Source organism: Meriones unguiculatus, chromosome 1 (assembly GCF_030254825.1).
Source record: "Meriones unguiculatus strain TT.TT164.6M chromosome 1, Bangor_MerUng_6.1, whole genome shotgun sequence".
NCBI lineage: Eukaryota > Metazoa > Chordata > Mammalia > Rodentia > Muridae > Meriones > Meriones unguiculatus.
Genome location: NC_083349.1, coordinates 102,680,454 through 102,699,673, shown reverse-complemented (window position 1 = coordinate 102,699,673; position 19,220 = coordinate 102,680,454).

Below are 19,220 nucleotides of genomic sequence, written 5' to 3'. Positions count from 1 at the left end.
AACCAGAGAGCATGAATGTGATGAACCCTGTCCTTCTGTGCATAGGTAACAGCTGTACAGCTGGGCCTTCATGTGGGACTCCAGATCAGGAGCAGAGGCTGCTATGACTCTGTTGTCTGCATTTGGATCCTTTTCTCCTAACTGGGCTGCCTAGTCTATCGTCTATGGAAGAGGATGTACCAAGTCTTATTGCCATTTGGTATGCTAGGGTAAGCTGATGTCCATGGGAGGCCTCCACTGTTTTGAGAAAAAGGGGAGAAAGGGTAAGTGGGGGGAGGGAGTATAAATGAGAGGAAGAGACTGAGAGGAGATAAAAGAGGGGAAGCTATGATTGGTATGTAAAATAAATTCATAATAAAAAACCCATTAACTTAATTCTAAAGGACAGCAGTTTCTGATGTTTGTTCTAAGAGACTGCAAACATTGGTCTCATAAACATAGGATTAAGTTTTATTGGCTTAATATAAGATAGTGGTACACATACATACATACTTGACCATCAATTCAGACATAAAGAATTAAGCATAATCTACCAATATTTTAGAATATAAAAGTTTAGGCAAAAATTAAAATTTTATCAATTTGTTATATGATAATAACATATTAAAATCGTCTGGCTATGGAAGGAATAAAAATAGCCACCATTACTTTAAATACAAAAGCTGAATAGTATCAGCAAAGTGGAAGAAAATTGAAAATTTTTCTGAAGCTCAACCCCATGAATCCAAAAGCAAATAATAATGATTTTACAAATATTTCTATTAAACCTTCAATCATTACTGCAGTTTGAACTTCATTGTACTCTCAAATCCAGGACTTATTAACTTAGTCACTGTTGATATTCTTATCCAGATTATTAAATTGTGATTGTTCAGGACTTGCCCGTGTCTTCTATAGTTGTCTATAGTTGAGTGCAAACTATACCTGGTTCAGAACTTCAACTTTGATCAATGAAAAAAAATAGATTTATATCCCAAGGCCTAAGAAGTAGAATAGATTAAATCTGAGCTGAAGCAAAGGCTCGGTGGAAAGCATTACTTCTTATCTTGGAAATAACCTGGGTTCAGCCCCCAGGTTGCATTTACACAGTGGTTCAAGACAGCCTGTGACTCCTGATTCAGGGCATCTGGAACTGTCTTCTGGCTTCCATAAGCACCACTCATGTATAGGGAGCACACACATACATCAAATAAATATGTTAACTATAATCTAGGTATTATATATTGGTGAAGATTATATATATGTAATATAGTTCTTCTATAATGCATATTAGGTAAAAGCCAGAGTATGAATAATAATGTACCAATTTGTGGAAGCAGATTATTTTTCCATAATTAAATCTCAGTGAAAAATCTGCTCACCTAACTCAACATTTCCAAGTAAAAATTCCTGTGAGATTCAAATATAGTTGTTTACAATCATTAACATTAGATGTGAGTGTGCTTACAGAGTAGTGGGAAGACTTGGTTATGCAAGTTATTAAATACTAAAACAAAATAGAAAATAATGACTTGTCTGTCTTTAGGAGACAAAACACTAAAGCATCAATTATATAAGATAACTTACATAGCTATAAAGAAATAAGATTACTACAAAAACTGATTTAAAAACTGCTGATAAATGTGAAAAATATTTTAAAATGCATTAAAAGGGAAATTAAATTACCAATGTTAAGAACACTGCTTTTTGCAAGTAATAATTAAGGAAATGAAAACTAAGAAAGTGAAGTATTTTCTTCCTTAAGACTGACAAAAACTGGGGTGGAGAAATGGTTCAGTAAGTGACATATCTCCCCTGCAAGGATAAAGACCTGAGTTCAAAACCCCAACTTCGATAGAAAATTCAGAAATGATGGGATGTGCTTGTCATTCCAGTACTAGAACAAGGAGAAAGGAAGGGCTCACTAGCTAGTTATACCAGCTGAAACAGCAAAATCCAGGCTCAGTGAGAGTTCCTGTCTCAAAAAATTAGGTGGTGAGTGCCAGAAAGATTGCAAAGTTGACCTCTGAACCCCACAGGTGGGGAGACAAGCTGTACAAAAACACACCTATCATGTGAATGCATTCATACGTACAGAGAGACAGACAGACACATGCGCACATATGTTCACAATTGCACAAACATGCAGACACATTCACATACACACACACACACACACAGGAAGAAGGGAGGAAAGAACTAACATGGAAATACTACTTTGAGTGATGTGCTGGTAGTTGAAACTTTACTGTACATGAAGACTGTGTGAGAGTACTAGAATAGCTACTTGTGTAGAAAGAAAAAAATGCCTATAAAGGTAGCTAAAGATGTTGATGATTAAGGGCAGGAAAGCAATACTATTCTAATGTGCATAGGATTGCTTAACTACTTTTATCAAGAGATACACAGTGGAGTATCATTTGTAAGTCTGAAGAATTTGGAAACAAATTGTGATACACTCTACCCGGGGGGGACTACAGAAACTGGCTCCTCTACCATTAGAATTCAAGACGTGAAATGCTTCAAATTAAACTCTGCTTTTGTGTCACTGCTTCAAAGAAAGTGTTTGATAAGTCAGTGCAATGAGTGATCATACTCATTCATTTTACTCCTTTGTGTAATAAGAAAAAAACATGCCTGTCAATACAAGTGTCCTCACAACTCCCAGTATTTACTTCTTACAGAAAGAGACATTGGTTTTTATTTACTGTCTAAATTAAATGCAATTATGTTATTTTAAAAATAATAATAAAAAGTAAGAAGAATGAAATTTTTTTCTTAGTTGTTTTACTTCTTGAAGTATTTTTTGGGGGGCAGCCATATTGTTGAGGTGTCATGGATGAGGTTTCTGTCTCTTCTCTAGGAGATGAAGTCTCACAGCAGTTTTCCTGGCCCCCTGGGTCTTACAATGTTACCGTGCCCTCTTCCATGATGCTCCTTGAGCCTTATGTGCAGGAGTTGGGCAGTAGATGTCTCACGTGATGCCTCACTATCACTTATCTGTATTTTGACTGATTGTGGTTTTCTATAATATTCTCCATACTTTGTAATGAGACTCTTTATTAATAATAAGCGAGGGCCACGTTGATTCATGAGTATAAAAATAGGTATTAGTAAAACTCTCCAGAATTATGGTGGTTTTTATTTATAATAACCATATTAAGTCATTTTCTCACATTCTCTTTGATTATCTGCAGCACAATGTCAATAAGGACATGATAAAATAGCTGTCTTCATTGAGTTAGAAAAATAACAGCTTGAGTAATTTGTTCAAATATTTAAATTTTTCTCAACATGTATGAATAAGGCAGAACTTGAATCCAAGACTCTCTGACCGCTAAACTCATCTCTTCCCTTAATGAATGCTACAGCCCTTTATCTGCACCTGCACGTATGAATTCCTCCATGTTCTAAGTATTAGTTTGCTTTCTGTTGCTGTGATAAAACACCATAACCAAAAGCAACTAGGGGAGGAGAGAGTTTATTTTACCTTAGAACCCTCAGGCCATACTGTGTGACTGAGGGAAGTCAGGGCAGGAACTCAAGTCAGGGACATAGAGGTAGGAACTGAGGTGGAAGCCATGCCTTCTTACTGGCTTGTTCTTCATGCCTTGCTCAGCTTGCTTTCTTATACATATCAGGATCACCTGCCTAAGAGTGGCACCAATCCCTATAGACTGGGACCTCCCAAACAAGTAATAAATCAAGAAAATCCCCTACAGACTTGCCTCCATGTCACTCTGGTGAAGGGATTTTCTCAGGTCTAATTCCCTCTTACCAGAGTCATCTGATGGACAAACAAACAAGCAAAGAAAAACCCATCACACTCACCAATACTTATTCTACTTTACCACTGCATTTGATCAGACCCTTGGAATAAACAAGAGGTACACTAGATTAGAGTTCACAGCTCCAGGAAGAAATTCACAATTCTCTTGAAGGAACCGAGGATGGCAGGGGTGGCTCCATTTTGTTTCTCAGACTCTAACTTAAGTTGACTGTCCTTGGAGTAACTTGATCCCCACCTTTGTGTTCTGAGAAGGGCCCCATGGCCCTCCACCCTGCAGGTTGTCATGGATATCACAGAATGTGTAAATAGATAACTATAATCAAGTCTCCACCCCACAGGTTGTCAGGTGTCATAAATGCCACAGAATGTGTTAATGGGTCCTCCACTCCACCCAGCAGACTAGCATACAGATATCTTAGATATCTGTTAGTTTGGTCAGGTGTCTTGGAACAATTAACCTAAAGGTCATCTCAATTGCTGAACCCTCCTCCCCCAAAAACTTACCCTTCCCTGTAACACCAAGGCTTAGAATTCCCCGCTTGCCATTTTCCCTTTAAAAATTCTGCCTTCCTGAGACTTTCTAACCTAGTACAATCAGGAGAGATTGGCTGCCCAAGCTTAAGCTTGAATAAAGATCCTCATGTGATTTGCAACGGACTTGACCCTAGTGGTCTTTTGGAGTCTCTCAGGCACAACACTCTCTCTTATGTTCCAGAACCCATCAGATTATGGCTGTTATCAAGAGTTTCACCCTCATCTAAGAATCTGTGAACATGAAAATTAGCATCAAGTTTGTTTAAGTTCTAGACATGTGCTTTATGGGTGAGCTTTATGGGTGAACCTGCCACAGAGGGCCTCTGAAGGCCTCTGCCCTGCAGACTATCAAAGCAGATGCTGAGCCTGATGGCCAACTGTCAGGCAGAGTGAATGGAATTTTATGTAAGAAGTGGGAAATAGCAAGAGCTGGAGAGGATAGGAACTCCACAAGGAGAGCAACAGAACAAGAAAATTTGAACACAGGGAACTTTGCAGAGACTCGTACTCCAATCAAGGACTATTCATGGAGATAACCTGGAACCCCTGCACAGATGTAGCCCATGGCAGTTCATTGTCCAAGTGGGTTCCATAGTAATGGGAAGAGGGACTGCCTCTGACATAATCAGATTGGCCTGCTCTTTGGTCACCTCCCCCTGAGGGGGGAACAGCCTTACCAGGCCACAGAAGATGACAATGCAGCCACTTCTGATGAGAACTGAAAGTCTAAGATCAAAAAGAAGGAGAGGAAGACCTCCCCTATCAGTGGACTTGGGGAGGGGCATGCATGCAGAAAGGAGAGGAAGGGTGGGGTCTGGAGGGCAGGAGGGAGGGGCTTATGGGGGGATACAAAATGAATAAAGTGTAATAATAATAATAATAATAAAATTTACTTGTGCATACTAACTGGTATTTTCTTTAGAGTTTAATATCCAAAGACTATGCTACTACAACAATGCTGACTTCTGCAATATTAATTCACACTTAAGTGGTTAAGCATAAAAAAAGATTCTAAAGCCAGGCTAAGTTATTTTCCATCATTGCAAACATTAACATAATCCTTTCTGAGGAGCAACAATTAATAGAAATGTCTAGAAGCTTAGGGGAATGAATGAAAGGCTACAGAGTAGAAGAGTTTCAGAAGAAATGAGGAAAATACTGTCATCTGAGGTTGTTCAACATGAATATGGTGAAGAAATTTTTAAGTATCATTATTGTTATTATTTTCCCTAAACCTAAGCTGCAGCGGTGATAAATTTCCAGAATCTAAAGCTAAAATTCCAAAGCCTAAGAACACGGGCTCTCTTATTTCTAAAATAATTGAAATTGTTAGTTTTAGAGCTACAATTAAGAGGTTCTTTGTGGTTCAATCAAATGACTACAGTATGATTTTTTTGGTCTTTCTTTTTTATTTTTTAACTCTTTATTAATTACACTTTATTCACTTTGTATCCCCCCTGTGGTTCTCTCCCTCCTCCAGTCCCAATCCCTCCCTTCCTCCACCCTCTGCATGCAGGCCCCTCCCCAAGTCCGCTGATAGGGGAGGACTTCTGTTCCTTCCTTCTGATCCTAGTCAATTAGGTCTCATCAGGAATGGGTGCCTTGTCCTCTTCTGTGGCCTGGTAATGCTGCTTCCCCCTCAGGGGGAGGATATTAAAGAGCAGGCCAATCAGTCCATGTCAGAGACAGTCCCTGTTCCTATTACAATGGAACCAACTTGGATACCAAACTGCCATGGGCTACATCTGTGCAGGGGTCTTAGGTTATCTCCATGAATGGTACTTGATTGGAGTATCAGTCTCAGGAAAGACCCCTGTGCTCAGATTTTTTTGGTTCTATTGCTCTCCTTGTAGAGTTCTTGTCCTCTCCAGATCTTACTCTTTATACTTTTAAAGAAAAGATACCAAAGAAGCATACGCAAGTTTTATGAGTTAAGATGACACAAATTCATAGAATTGCTTTTTTTTTCTGTAGTATTAAATATATACATTCTGAACCACACAACTACAGATCTGCACACATCAAGATACTTGATGGTGTAGATCTACCTCCTGATGCTCTTATTTTGGGAACAGAATACAAACAATTCTCACAGGTACTAACACTGTGTTCATTGAAAGGCTATGCAGCAGGTACTCTTCTGAGTTACTAGTCACTGGTGATGGAGCAGTCTACATTATGAACCAGTAACAGGGTTGAAGGGAATGATTCATGTACCAGTTTGGCATGGCCACCTCTATAGAACTCAGAATCGTTAGAAGGATAAAGTCCCAACTAACAGCACAGTGCTCTCCTCTTTCCTCTTCAGTTTGATTTTGTTTGTGTGTCCAGACAAGTCTAGTGTGAAACAATGTCATATAGGACAATCAGCAAAAAATGTGCCTGTATGTCAATAGACAAATAAATTATTGCATATCTATCAGTAATATAACTGGAATCTATAAAATGGAAACTTCTCTAAAACGTTCTAAATAAATGTGAATAAAATCTAAACTTTTAAATAATGAGTATAATAGAACTTCTTGGCAGCATTACAGTGATGTCTTTTTTCACAGTACAGATTATAAAAATTCAGAATAAAATTGCTAAATTTGAAATGTTTTCTTCCATGCAATACCTCACAGATCTTGAACCATTAACTTCTTTCCCAGGTTCACTTTATTTATGAAAGTAAACTAAAGTCATAGCTAATGTATTATACATATTAATGAAATACATAGTACATGAGAGAAAAGCATTTACACTCTTTTGAGATGACGCACAGTGAGAAATATATTTCTATGTTAAAGTCTATCACACATACATACACACATTTTCACATACATGTACATACATAAGTGCACATATATTAACATATGAGAATATGTACCTATATTAACCCACACATGCACACATTTTACATACATATACACACATATATACACATGCACGTATTAACACACATGGATATGTAAACACAAGCACACACATATGCACATACCTCATAGACATATAATCTGATAACAGAAAACAAATCTTAGGTAAACTACATGTAATGTAGTCTACTACTTTCTATGCTACTTTGTCTATTTCAGGAAGAACCTTTTTCTTCAATCCCATCAAATTAACTTCTAGATCTACTGTTGGTTTGCAAATGGTAGTTTGGAAGCATCATAGCACAGAGTTAGGGAGACAGGACCTTGTGATTTGAGATGCTTATGCATGAGGAATAAGAGCAACTCTCATATCTATAGATTATTGTTCATTCATTCCATGTGTACTCTGTGGAACTGATTAAGGAACTCAACACATAAGATAAAAGGAAAAGGAAGAATAATACTTATCAGCTATTATTCTGTTGTTACTGGAAACTGATGACTAAGTGCACAGAAAACTTCTTTTCCTTCTTTTCAGAGATTTAAATAGATTACCAGAAATTACTTTTCATGTTTCACTATAAATAATGTGACCGTTTTTTTCTATATTTTAAGAAATTACTTTGGAGTTGTTATTGTTTAGCTACCTAAACACACGATATATTTGTGATATTATCTTATTTCCAACCTCTCATATACTGTAGAAATAAATCTTTCCATGTGCCATTTCTATGCAGTACAAGCTGTAATAAGATTTCCTGTTCAAAAATAATCACTACATGTGCTTGAAATGAGTGATTACATTCCATAGACTAACTTGCTATTAATGACTTTTCTGGCTTCCAATTTAATTCCATACCAGGGAGGAGACCTGCAACATTCAGTATCAAAAGGCACAGGAAAGAGAGTTCCCATGTTTGCACATCTCACTTGGAGAGGAATTACTCTGCGATACCTCTGACATACAACCTCTTAAATTTACAACACTTGAATGAGTAACACTTTCTTTGCGTGCTTGTAAAGACAATTACCATATATATACATACTAAATGTAAAATTTCAGAGTTATACAATTGGAACAATCTAAACATTTTAAGGAAAGGACCCTAATCTCTTCCCAGTTGCCTGATTAAAAAAAAAAAAATGACATTAAAATCCTTAGTTAAAAGTCTTTCTTATGTGCAAAAGGGACAGAAGATTAACAATTATGTCTCTCCATCAACACATATACTGAAACTAGATGACCCTTGACCAAATAGCCAGGAGTGTCCAATGGTTTCCTTTTGAAACTGTGATATCATATTGTCTTGTGAAAATGTAATGGGCTGTATTCATATTTCTTCTGGGATTCACGTGGCCAACCTGCCACAAGTCGGGCATATCTGCCTGCCACCACCTAAGCAGAAAGCAGAACCTAGCAGCTCGTACCCAATCACAGACTGCAGATGCTAGAGCTGGCCCATGGAGGTCTATGAATCATTTAATGCTGAAGAGCTGCAGGAAACTGACAGATGTGAGTCATGATGCTCACTCAAAACCACTCCTTTGGCTGTCCAAATACCAATACCTGATATCCTTATGCTTCTTGTTCTGTTCATGTAAAATTGACATCACATTAACATCAGATGTTTGTGAGTGACTTAAGTTTTACAAAAATATTGGGATATGACCGTGAAAAACAGGAGGGGAAATAAAAAAAAATCAAGAACACTTAACTCAGCATGCTATTTAGCATTATTATTTTTCTGCGGGGCAATACAGTGTTCTCCACAATGTATCCGAGCATCCAGCATTTATTTTTCTATGAGAAAAGCCATAGAAAGAATTTGGTGTAAGTGGGATGTTAGATGAGTACATAAAACTTCTAGACGTCCCTAGTAAAGTGCCATGGAGGGGAGGATGGTTGTCTTGATTGCTTTTCTCTTTTGAACACTTGCTAGAGAAAAGAATGGACACATACAGGTGAGATAATGAAAATCACGGGTAGGGTTCAAAGTTATCGCTGCAGGATATAGAAATCGAACTGGGAATATCTTCTCTGAGTGAAACAGTTTAAGTGATGCTCTCCCAGTAAAGATGCAAAGACACTCTGCAGAAACTCACATGGTCACTGCCTCCACCAGGCTTAGAAAAAAAAAAAAAGTGAAGCATTATGTGACCCTCCTTGTTCTTCATCTTATTTTTGAATCTATAATTATATAAAATAAAGCTTGTTATTTAATGAGTCAATGAAAATAAATTTTATCATTAAATATAAAATGCTTTTATACAGAGAGCTAAATGAAATGTGTTGGGATATATGAGCTATCATGATGAAAAAAAAATAGAGCCATATAATATTTGGGGGAAATGGAGCTTATTATGGAAAAATGACTTGGAAAAGAACTTGGCATTCTCGGAAATTGTCAAAATACATCTTAAAATTTCAGTGTTTATTCTGATTACAAGCATTTCAATAGTAAAGACTATAAAGGCTGGAAAGATGCTCAGCAGTTAAAAGATCTTTCCTTCACGGAGCTCACATATGGTAACTCCAGCCCCAGGAGACTAGACACCCTTCTCTGACTTTCTTTGATACACACACAGGCACACCCACAGATACACACACAAACACACACACATATAGTCAAAAGAAAGAATAGATCATTAAAATACTATTTTTATTGCTTGCTTAAATTTTCTTAAATTTCTCTAAAAATATTTTTACATATTGTGACTGTATCAGGAGTGTCAACAAGGATGTAATGGAATCAGCAGAAGGCCATTTGTGCTCTATGCTGTTCAAATGCTTTCTGTTTTCATAGGCTCAGTTCATGTTAGTTTGCACTAGTACATTAAACTGTATAATTGCTATTATATTTTTAATCAGTTCTTATGATCCCAGAACTAGTTAATTCGTTGGTGGGGAATTCTTCCTTTCTGTTTTCATTTTACACTGTACCCACTATGACTCCACTAGCAACCTCTTATGCATAAAAAGGAACCAGAAACACAGAAGAGGCAGTTCCTTACAGCTAGCTCTACTCTCAGGACAACAAAAACAAATCACCCAGAAGACTCACTAATGAACCTAGCAGAATCGCGTCCGTCTATTTGCATATTTCTTATGCTTTTTGCAGAATAGGAATCATGCGAGGCTGGAGAAGAAATCTCTCTGGGAGTCTGGAGCTCCCAGGACATGGTGTGACTTCCTTTGTATCCTGTTTTAAGTTGTCTGTCTCCTTCCCTAGCACTCAGTCCTCATTACCTTTGCATAAGTATATAGTACAGTTTACAATCGACAGATTTTTTTTTCTCTTTTATTTGTTACCTTGGTTACAGAAAACTTCAGAAGTTTTCCACTTCATGACAATAACTCTAAGGTTCTCTTTCCCTAACCTCCATTTTCCCATAATCATCACCTTTTCAGACTACTACAACAGAAAACCCTACACTACTACTAGTTACAAAAAAACAGAGACTTGCTCTCAGTCCTGGAGTGCAATGCAGGATGAAACCACCAGAAGCTTCAGTGCGTCCTGAGACGAACTCCATAGGTGGAGTCTTTTTCCTGCCCTCACTGCAGAAAGTCACTAATCCTAGTCCGGAGGGATCCATCCTCATGAACTGGTCACCTCTTAAGGGCCTCACTTCTGAATACTAAGGCACTGGGACATTATGTCAGAACATATGGAGTTGGGAGGCGGGTACATTTCACAGCGGAGTTTCCACCCATTTCAAACAACTCTTAGTACATCTCTAAACGGTCCTCCTCTATTACATCTCCCAGTTTCAGATTCATGAGATCAATTTTGACTCTGCCTTTTAGTTTACGTACAAGATTCAATCCCTTGCTTAATGAAATTGTGCATTAATTTGGTATAGAGCATCAATTTGTCCTTACTGTGAATGACAGAAATCACCTGTAGTATTTTGTAAGCACCACTAGCTATGAACTCAAAACCTGACAGAGAATGGCTGATTGAGGTCTGTCTTATAAACACTTGGAATACAATGTTTATTCTGTAAAAGTAACCTCCTATGCAAACTCGAAGTTTAGTAAAAGATGTGAGGAATTCAAGAGCATTTTTTTTAAAACTTGAAATTCTGACTCTCATTCCACTTAACCCTATTACTGTTTTTGAAAATTTGCATGTCTGGCAGGTCTCTACTACTGTTAATCCTCTTAGTTCCAAGTAAGAGTGAATCTTCTCTTGCCTCTACTCAGAGTATAGTGACCTGAATTATATCTGCATCCCATGACTTCCCAATAAACATTAACTGTTGGATGTTGTTCGTAAATTACATAACATTCCTTAGAGATGTTTCTCAGCTACCGATTGAGCTAGTAGCAGTACTCAGTAGAACCTGGTTCTGATCCAACTAAATAAAATTGAAAATTACATAAACTCATGCATATCAAATACATATGCCCATGCTCACATGCACGGATTGCTATTGGGCAAATACTGAATGACTCCTTAAAGCAAGGAAGGAATAGGACCTTGAGGATCCCAGGAAATGTAAACACCCTGACAGAGGCTCCAAGCCTTTGTCTGGAGGAGCTACAACTAACTCAGTTCCAAGACTTGAGTGACTCCCTTGATGACAGAGAGTGGTCTAGACTGGGATGCACTTACACCTTGTCTCATGCTGGGAGCACAGAAAGAACAATTCCATTAATAATCACAATGAAGTGCAAGTGAGAAACTACTCAGGCTGTAACAGGAGCAGCAGCATCTGTAGGCATAGAGACAGGAAACCACTTGCAAGTACACAAGTCAGCTGCTGCCCCTTGCAGTATGAACATTGCACTCTTTCTATTGATCACAAAAGCAATTATCTCCATTCCATACCAGGCTGGACATAGGGATGAAGCTCTTTGTCAAATTTTTCATTCTTCTATTGAAAATTTAAAGCATACGAAAAATTTAACCCTCCCCCTATCATTTTCCTCTATAAACTTTCAATTGAAGCCTCCTCTTAATTTCATATCTTTTTAAAAATCAATTTACAGACTGATCACAGCCTCATCTACCCTCTCTCCCAAGTCCCACACTCATGATGCTTCCTGCCACTTTCCTCTCTACTTCTTCTCAGAGGAGGGGCCCCCAAGGGATACCAACCGAAGCTGGCACCTCAAGCTGCAGCAGGACTAAGTGCATCCTTTACCACTGAGACCTGACAAGGCAGGCAGCTAGGGGAAAGGGATCCATAGGCACTCAACAGAGTCAAAGAGAGTCCTTACTCCCATTGTTGACCAAGCTGCACATCTCCTACATATAGGTACAGGGCTTAGGTCCAGTCCATGCATGCTCTTTGTACCCCCATGGGACCAGGTTAGTTGACTCTGAAGGACTTCTTGTGGTGTCCTTGACCTCTCTGGCTCCCTCTATCCTTTTTCCCATTCTTCCACAAAACTCCCTGAGCTCTGCTTATTGTTTGGCTGTGGGTCTCTGTATCTGTTTCCATCAGCTGCTGGATAAAGACTCTCAGAAGACACTTATGCTAGACTCTTGTCTGCAAGCATTCCAAAGTATTAATAGTGAACTGTTGGCTCTCTCCCACGGAAGAGTTGGGCCAGTCATTTTATTTACCATTCCCTCATTCTCTGCTCCATCTTAATCCCTACACTTCTTGTAGGCAAAACAAATTTTGGGCTGGTTTTATGGCTGCGTTGGTGTCCTCCTCCCTCCCTTTGAAGTCCCCTTGGCTACAGGACATCAGGCTCCTTAACAACCCTCGCTAGGAATCTCAGCTAGAGTCATTCCCATAGACTCTCAGGAGCCTCCCCTGTCCCAGAGATGGCCCCCTCCACTCATTTACATTCTCCCCAGATTTTCAGCTCCCTCTCTCCACACCTGATCCCCATCCCTGTTACTCTCCCCCCTCTGCCTCCTACACAGACCCCCTCCTTTATCTACTTCAAAAGACTATTTTTGTTTCCTCTTCTGGGTGAGATTCAAGTATCCTTCCTTGGGCCCTCCTTGGCTTCTGCTGTCCTTATATGCATGGGTGTGAAACAATTCACTGGAGTGTGGGAAACCCACAACTAGGCATACTCTCAAGAAGAATGATTCTCTCCGTGTAAGCCAATAAATATTCACTGCTAATTGCTCCTCAGTAATGGGTAGGGTTTGGAGCTCTTGTACTCCATCTCTGCAGGGATTTTTGGGTTTGATCTTGTATAAGTCTAATGCAGGTAAACACAGATTTTGTGACTTTATAGGTTCAATGGCTGTGTCATGTCCAGAATACAGCATTCCACAACACTCCTCACAATCCTTCAGCACTTACATTCTTTCTGTATCCTCTTTCTTTCAATCCAATTGTGAGTAGTTAGTCCATTATAGTTAGGCTATCTTGTCATTCCATCTTGCCTGTCAGTATTGTAAGATGCAAGGTCCGTTGTTCCCTAAGACTATGGATGTCTTTTCCCCTCCAGCTGTTTTGTAGCACCTTTTTGCCACAGTGTAACCAAGTAAGACCTGAGGTGGTTCCCTGTCAGTTTGAAATTGATTTCTCTGTGTCTTGCAGAAAGTGTGTGGTGTCTCTAGCAATAGAGTCTTACTTAACCCGAAGCTATAGTGATTAACCAAGAACTAGGACAGAAGACTACTTTGTTTTGGAAATATCTGGATCCCTATAACCAATAACTCACAGGGAGCTATCTCATAACTTGTAGTGTAATTTCATTTAGTAACTCATGTATTCTGGGAGCTACATTGTTTGCTCATGTAAGGTAATCCTGTTCCAACTCTGTTTTCATTTTATTTTAAAATTAGCTTACTAACTAGTAGATTTCCATAAGGCTTTTTCATTTTTCCTTAGTTTTTGTTAACCCATCTACTTTTCCTCATTCCTCTAATCCGTATTTAGATTTTTAAGCTCATTATCCTCTCCCTCTTCTTTCATTTCATCTCATAAAAAATCTTATTAGTACAAGATCTGAGCAAACATTGTTTTTAATTTTATCATTAAATTATATTTAATCTCATTCTCTTAATCTCCAACACCCCTCTGTGGTGTGCTTGTGTGCATGTGTGTGTGTCCATGCAAGTGCTTTTCATATGTGAAGGTGAGAGAACAAGTCACAAAAGTTGATCCCTTCCTAATGTAAAACTTGGAGAAGAAACCCATTTCATCAGGCTTGGCTGACACATTTGCCCAATGAGCTATGTTGCCAGCCCTGAGAATATGGTTGCTATGATAGCTAAAGTTTTCTATAGTTAGGCAGTTTCTCTATCGTTCTGTTTTCCCTTGCATTCTTTTCAAAGAAAGACTTGCCTTTTAAAAGGCCACCTTGTGACTTCAAACCTCACCTCAGATGTAGCCCACAGACTCAGTCTCCACGTGGAATCCCTAGTAAAGGGAGCAGGGACTTTCTCTGGCATGAACTCAGTGGCAGGCTCTCTGATCACCTCTCCTTGGGGGGATTGGGGGGGTTTCAGCCTTGCCAGGCCACAGAGGAAGACAATGCAACAAGTCCTAATGAAAAGCTGATAGGCTAGGGTCAGATAGAAGGGGAGGAAATGCTCTCCTATCAGTGGACTAGGGGAGGGGTATGGGGGAGAAGAGGGAAGTAAGATAGGATTAGGAGGAGACTAGGGAGGAGGCCACAGCTGGGATACAAATTGAATAAATTGTAATAAATGATGATAATAGAAAAATTGTTTTTTAAAGTCTGTCTCGCACTCTTCCCAAAGATTAGCTATGATTTGGGCAGAGCCCTGGAATCCTTATGGAAAAAGAGGGAGATAGAATGACTTGGAGGTGATAGGAACTCCACAAGGAGAACAGAGCTAAAATACTTGGGCTCATGGGAGCCTGAGAGACTGATACTCCAACAAAAGACCATTCATAGACAGGACCTAGACTCCCTGGTCAAAGGAAGCCCGTAGGCTGCTCAGTTTCCAAGTGGGGGTCCTAGGGTACAGGCACTATCTCTGACATGAACTCAGTGGCTGCCTCTTTGATCAGCTCCCCCTGGTGGGTGCAGCTTTGCCAGGCCATAAAGGAAGATGATGATGCAGCCAGCCTTTATGAGACCTGATAAGCTAGGGTCTGATAGAAGGAAAGGAGGTCCTCCCTCCTGTATCAGTGGACTAGAGGAGAGGCATATGGGGTGAAGAGGGAGAGAGAGTGGGATTGAGAGGAGAAGAGGGAGGGGTCTGCAGAGGGGATACAAAGTGAATAAATTGTAATAAATCGATAGATAGATAGATAGATAGATAGATAGATAATTCAAAGTAAAGTCTGCCTCACACTTTTGAATGTAATGTGGTGGCTTTCACTGCCAGTATCATAATTTCTTCATCCCAGCCTTCCCTCTAATGGAAAACATCAATTGATAAAGGTTAGAGTGATGAATAAATTGAAACATAATTAATTTTTCTTGTGGCTTTTTTTTTTTTTTTTACTGCTAGTTCCAAATGATGCATTTAATCTGTAATGCAACTTTACCATTCATCCTTAGTTTCATTGTCATGTTTATAATGGGGGAAATCCACATACCATTTTAAAACTAGTAACTTATACATAGTGATAATTAAACTTATTGATTCAACCATAACTTCATAAACTTTATACACTTTGCTTAAGTGATCTGAAGGGGAAACATAAAGCCACTCTAAGGTTAAGGCAGAGAACAGGAGCTAATAATGACTGGACCTTTAAAAAAATATCTAATCTTCAGAACACAGCTATGAGATTGACTATATTTTTCTCATTTTATGCATGAGCAACTGGGGATTATATGGTGTTCATTTATTAAAGGTAAAAATATTTAGATCCAGGTTTTTGTCGAATAATAAAGATTGGTCTTTCTATTAATTGAAAAATTTACAAATCCAAGGTAATGCATATTTGATATTTTTAAAAATAATTCAATAAACCAATGAGCTTTGTAATGAAAACAAGGAGTTCTCTGCACTACAGTTCAGTAACCCCAAGGCAGCCACATGGCTTCATTTCTCTCTGTACTATTCTAGTGGTTAGCTCCATTTCTCAGTACAACATTGTGTGGCCCTTCCTCTTGGAGAGTAACAGATACCTGCATAGGTTTCATAAGCCTTAGTGGCTAATCTTACAACAGGTAATAAAAAAAATAGTCAGTAATTGAGAATACTACTAAATAAAAACAAAACACTGTGTTATATGACCCAATAAAAGAAAAGATATCTTAAAAGGGGAAGTGCAGTTCCCTGATCATCACAAATAACTCATCTAACGAACAAACATAAGTAATGGAAGAAATGCACAATTTATTTGTGAGGCCCTGTGTTCAAGGATTAGACTACATTCAGGAAGGTGACACTCTTCCTCCGTGTTGGAAGGAGTGAATATCAGCAAACAGAAAATTTTGGAAGTTTGGAAGCACCTTGTCATTCAAATAAATGATGGGTCCTGAGCCTACTCTACTATCCATTGTTCCACTACAGAGCATCCTAAGATGCTCCTGTCCAAGAGTGTGGGGATACGTGCAGGAATGTTTAGTGTGGCATAGTTTAATGTGGAAAGAATTTCAACAAAATTCTCATTCTTATATATAAGAATATGACTTATCTTCTTTGTCTATAATATTGGCTACTTGTCTTTTTTATTTAAACAGTTTCAAATAAATCTTGAATATAAACATTTTTCCTCACATACATATTTTAGTATTTTCAGTGGTACTATCACTATCATTTTTTTCTTATCATCTTTTTATTATTATTATTATTATTAATTATACTTTATTCATTTCGTATCCCCCCATAAGCCCCTCCCTCCTCCCCTCCCGATCCCACCCTACCTCCCCTTTCTGCATGCATGCTCCTCCCCATGTCCACTGATAGGGGAGGTCTTCCTCTCCTTCTTTCTGATCTTAGTCTATCAGATCACATCAGGAATGGCTGCATTGTCTTCTTCTGTGGCCTGGTAAGGCTGCTCCCCCCTCAGGGGAGGTGATCAAAGAGCAGGCCAATCAGTTTATGTCAGAGGCAATCCCTCTTCCCATCACTATGTAAGCCACTTGGAGACTGAACTGCCCTGGGCTACATCTGTGCAGGGGTTCTAGGTTATCTCTATGAATAGTCCTTGGTTGGAATATGAGTCTCTGGGAAGTTCCCTGTGTTCAAATTTTCTTGTTCTGTTGCTCTCCTTATGGAGTTCCTGTCCTCTCCAGCTCTTGCTATTTCCCACTTCTTTTTTTTTTTATTTTTTATTTATTTATTTTTTTCAATGCAGTTTATTCAGGAACCTTGAACAATCATCTGACCCTGGGGAAAGCCAGCCCACAGCTTAAATAGCCTCTGGGTAGCCAACCCAGGCGTGCCACGTGGGCAATGCAGATAGGTCCACATACATGGAAGCAAGCCAGATCCTCAGCCTTAGCCAAATGAAAAGGGGGAACTGTAGAGAGCTGCAGAATGCTGTGCCTTAAAGATGGAGCTGGTTTCCGCCTTCCACCTTCCCGATGGTGAGTGCTCTCTATCACGAACAATATCACTATCATTTTGGTTTTCCATGTCTTTTCTTCAGGCCAGAAGAAATAGCTATATATTTATTGGCAAAATGTAGCTATTTTCGATAATTGTATCCTCATATATTTTATTCTTTTGCTTTATTCTTCTCTCTTACAATTCATTCCAACCACTGCTTCCTTTCCTTCCCCTCCTCCAACTGCCACTTCCACCTCTGTTCTACTCTGGCTCCACTGCTCTTCCATTTCCCTTCAGCAATATCAAATGAGCTCACCATAACTAGGCAATAAGACTAGGTGCAAACCCTCGTATTGAAGCTTGACATTGTAATCAGGTAAGTAGAAGGAAAAGCATCTCAGGAGCAGGGAAGAGAATCAGAGACACTCCAACTCCCACTGTTAAGAGCCCCACCAAAACCCAAGTTAAACAATCACAGCATGTATGCAGATGACTTAGTACAGACTCATGCAGGCTTCATGCTTGCTGTTTCAGTCTCTGTGAGTCTCTATAACTCATGTTTAGTTTATTTTGTAGGCCATGTTCTCCTCATGTCCTCAACCCCTCTGGCTTCTACAATCCTTCCTACAAACCTCTTCTGCAGGGTTCCTTGAGTTTTGCCTAATATTAGCTATGGGTTTCCGTATTTGTTCCCATCAGCTAATGGATCTTCACATATTTTAATTATCATTCATTTAAACTCCTCTTGTCTTAAAGCCACTTATCTCAAATTTCTTCAAATTGACATGAGCTATACATGATTTGTAATGCCAGTAGAATACATAAATTTCATTAATATAAAGGATTTATATGACTGTTCTAGCTATCTCTTTTGAGTTTAATTTTCTTGTGCTTCTCACATTCTTCTCTGCTATTTTTCTAGTCTTCTGCTTTAAATTTTTCCCTCTATCTCCCTTCAGGGAAATCTCATAACCTCCCAACAGCTGGAACACTATCATTTTGTGGAGCACTATTCTAGCCTAAATCAGACCACTTTTCTACTCTGATTCGCCACCAACTCCCATTGCTCTGATCAAAGACAGAAATGATGCTCAGACTAGTTTGGACAGGATGAGGATGATACATAACCCATCAGGAACTGTAGCAACCATGCTGAGTTTGAAGACATCTACAAACACATCAAACTACCCACATTTCCTATTTAGCTGCTGCAAACTAAATATATCATCTTCCACACTTTCAGTTCTTCTTCAATGAATGGCTAAGATGTGCTTTTGTTTACTCATCTAAGCGTCCGTGTATTTGAGTTTAAAATGAAAATGAAGGATTTAAGAATTATATGCACAATAAGAAGCAGGATAGCTTCCGAAACAAATTGGTCTGCAAAATTACCTTGAGTCCTTTCTCAGCTCTAATACCTCAATGATAAAATAGAAAGAAGAGGAAGAATTTGAAGTACTCAATAAGCCTGGCTAGTGGAGATATTTGACAAAAGGATAATTTTTATATACTATGTTTAATAATATAAAATTATATTTACTGTAATAATTAATAATATTTACATAATATTTTATATAATATACTGCATATAATTACTATAATATATAATGTGTATAATGTATTACATATCATGTATATATTGTGTGTATTATGAAATTCTTT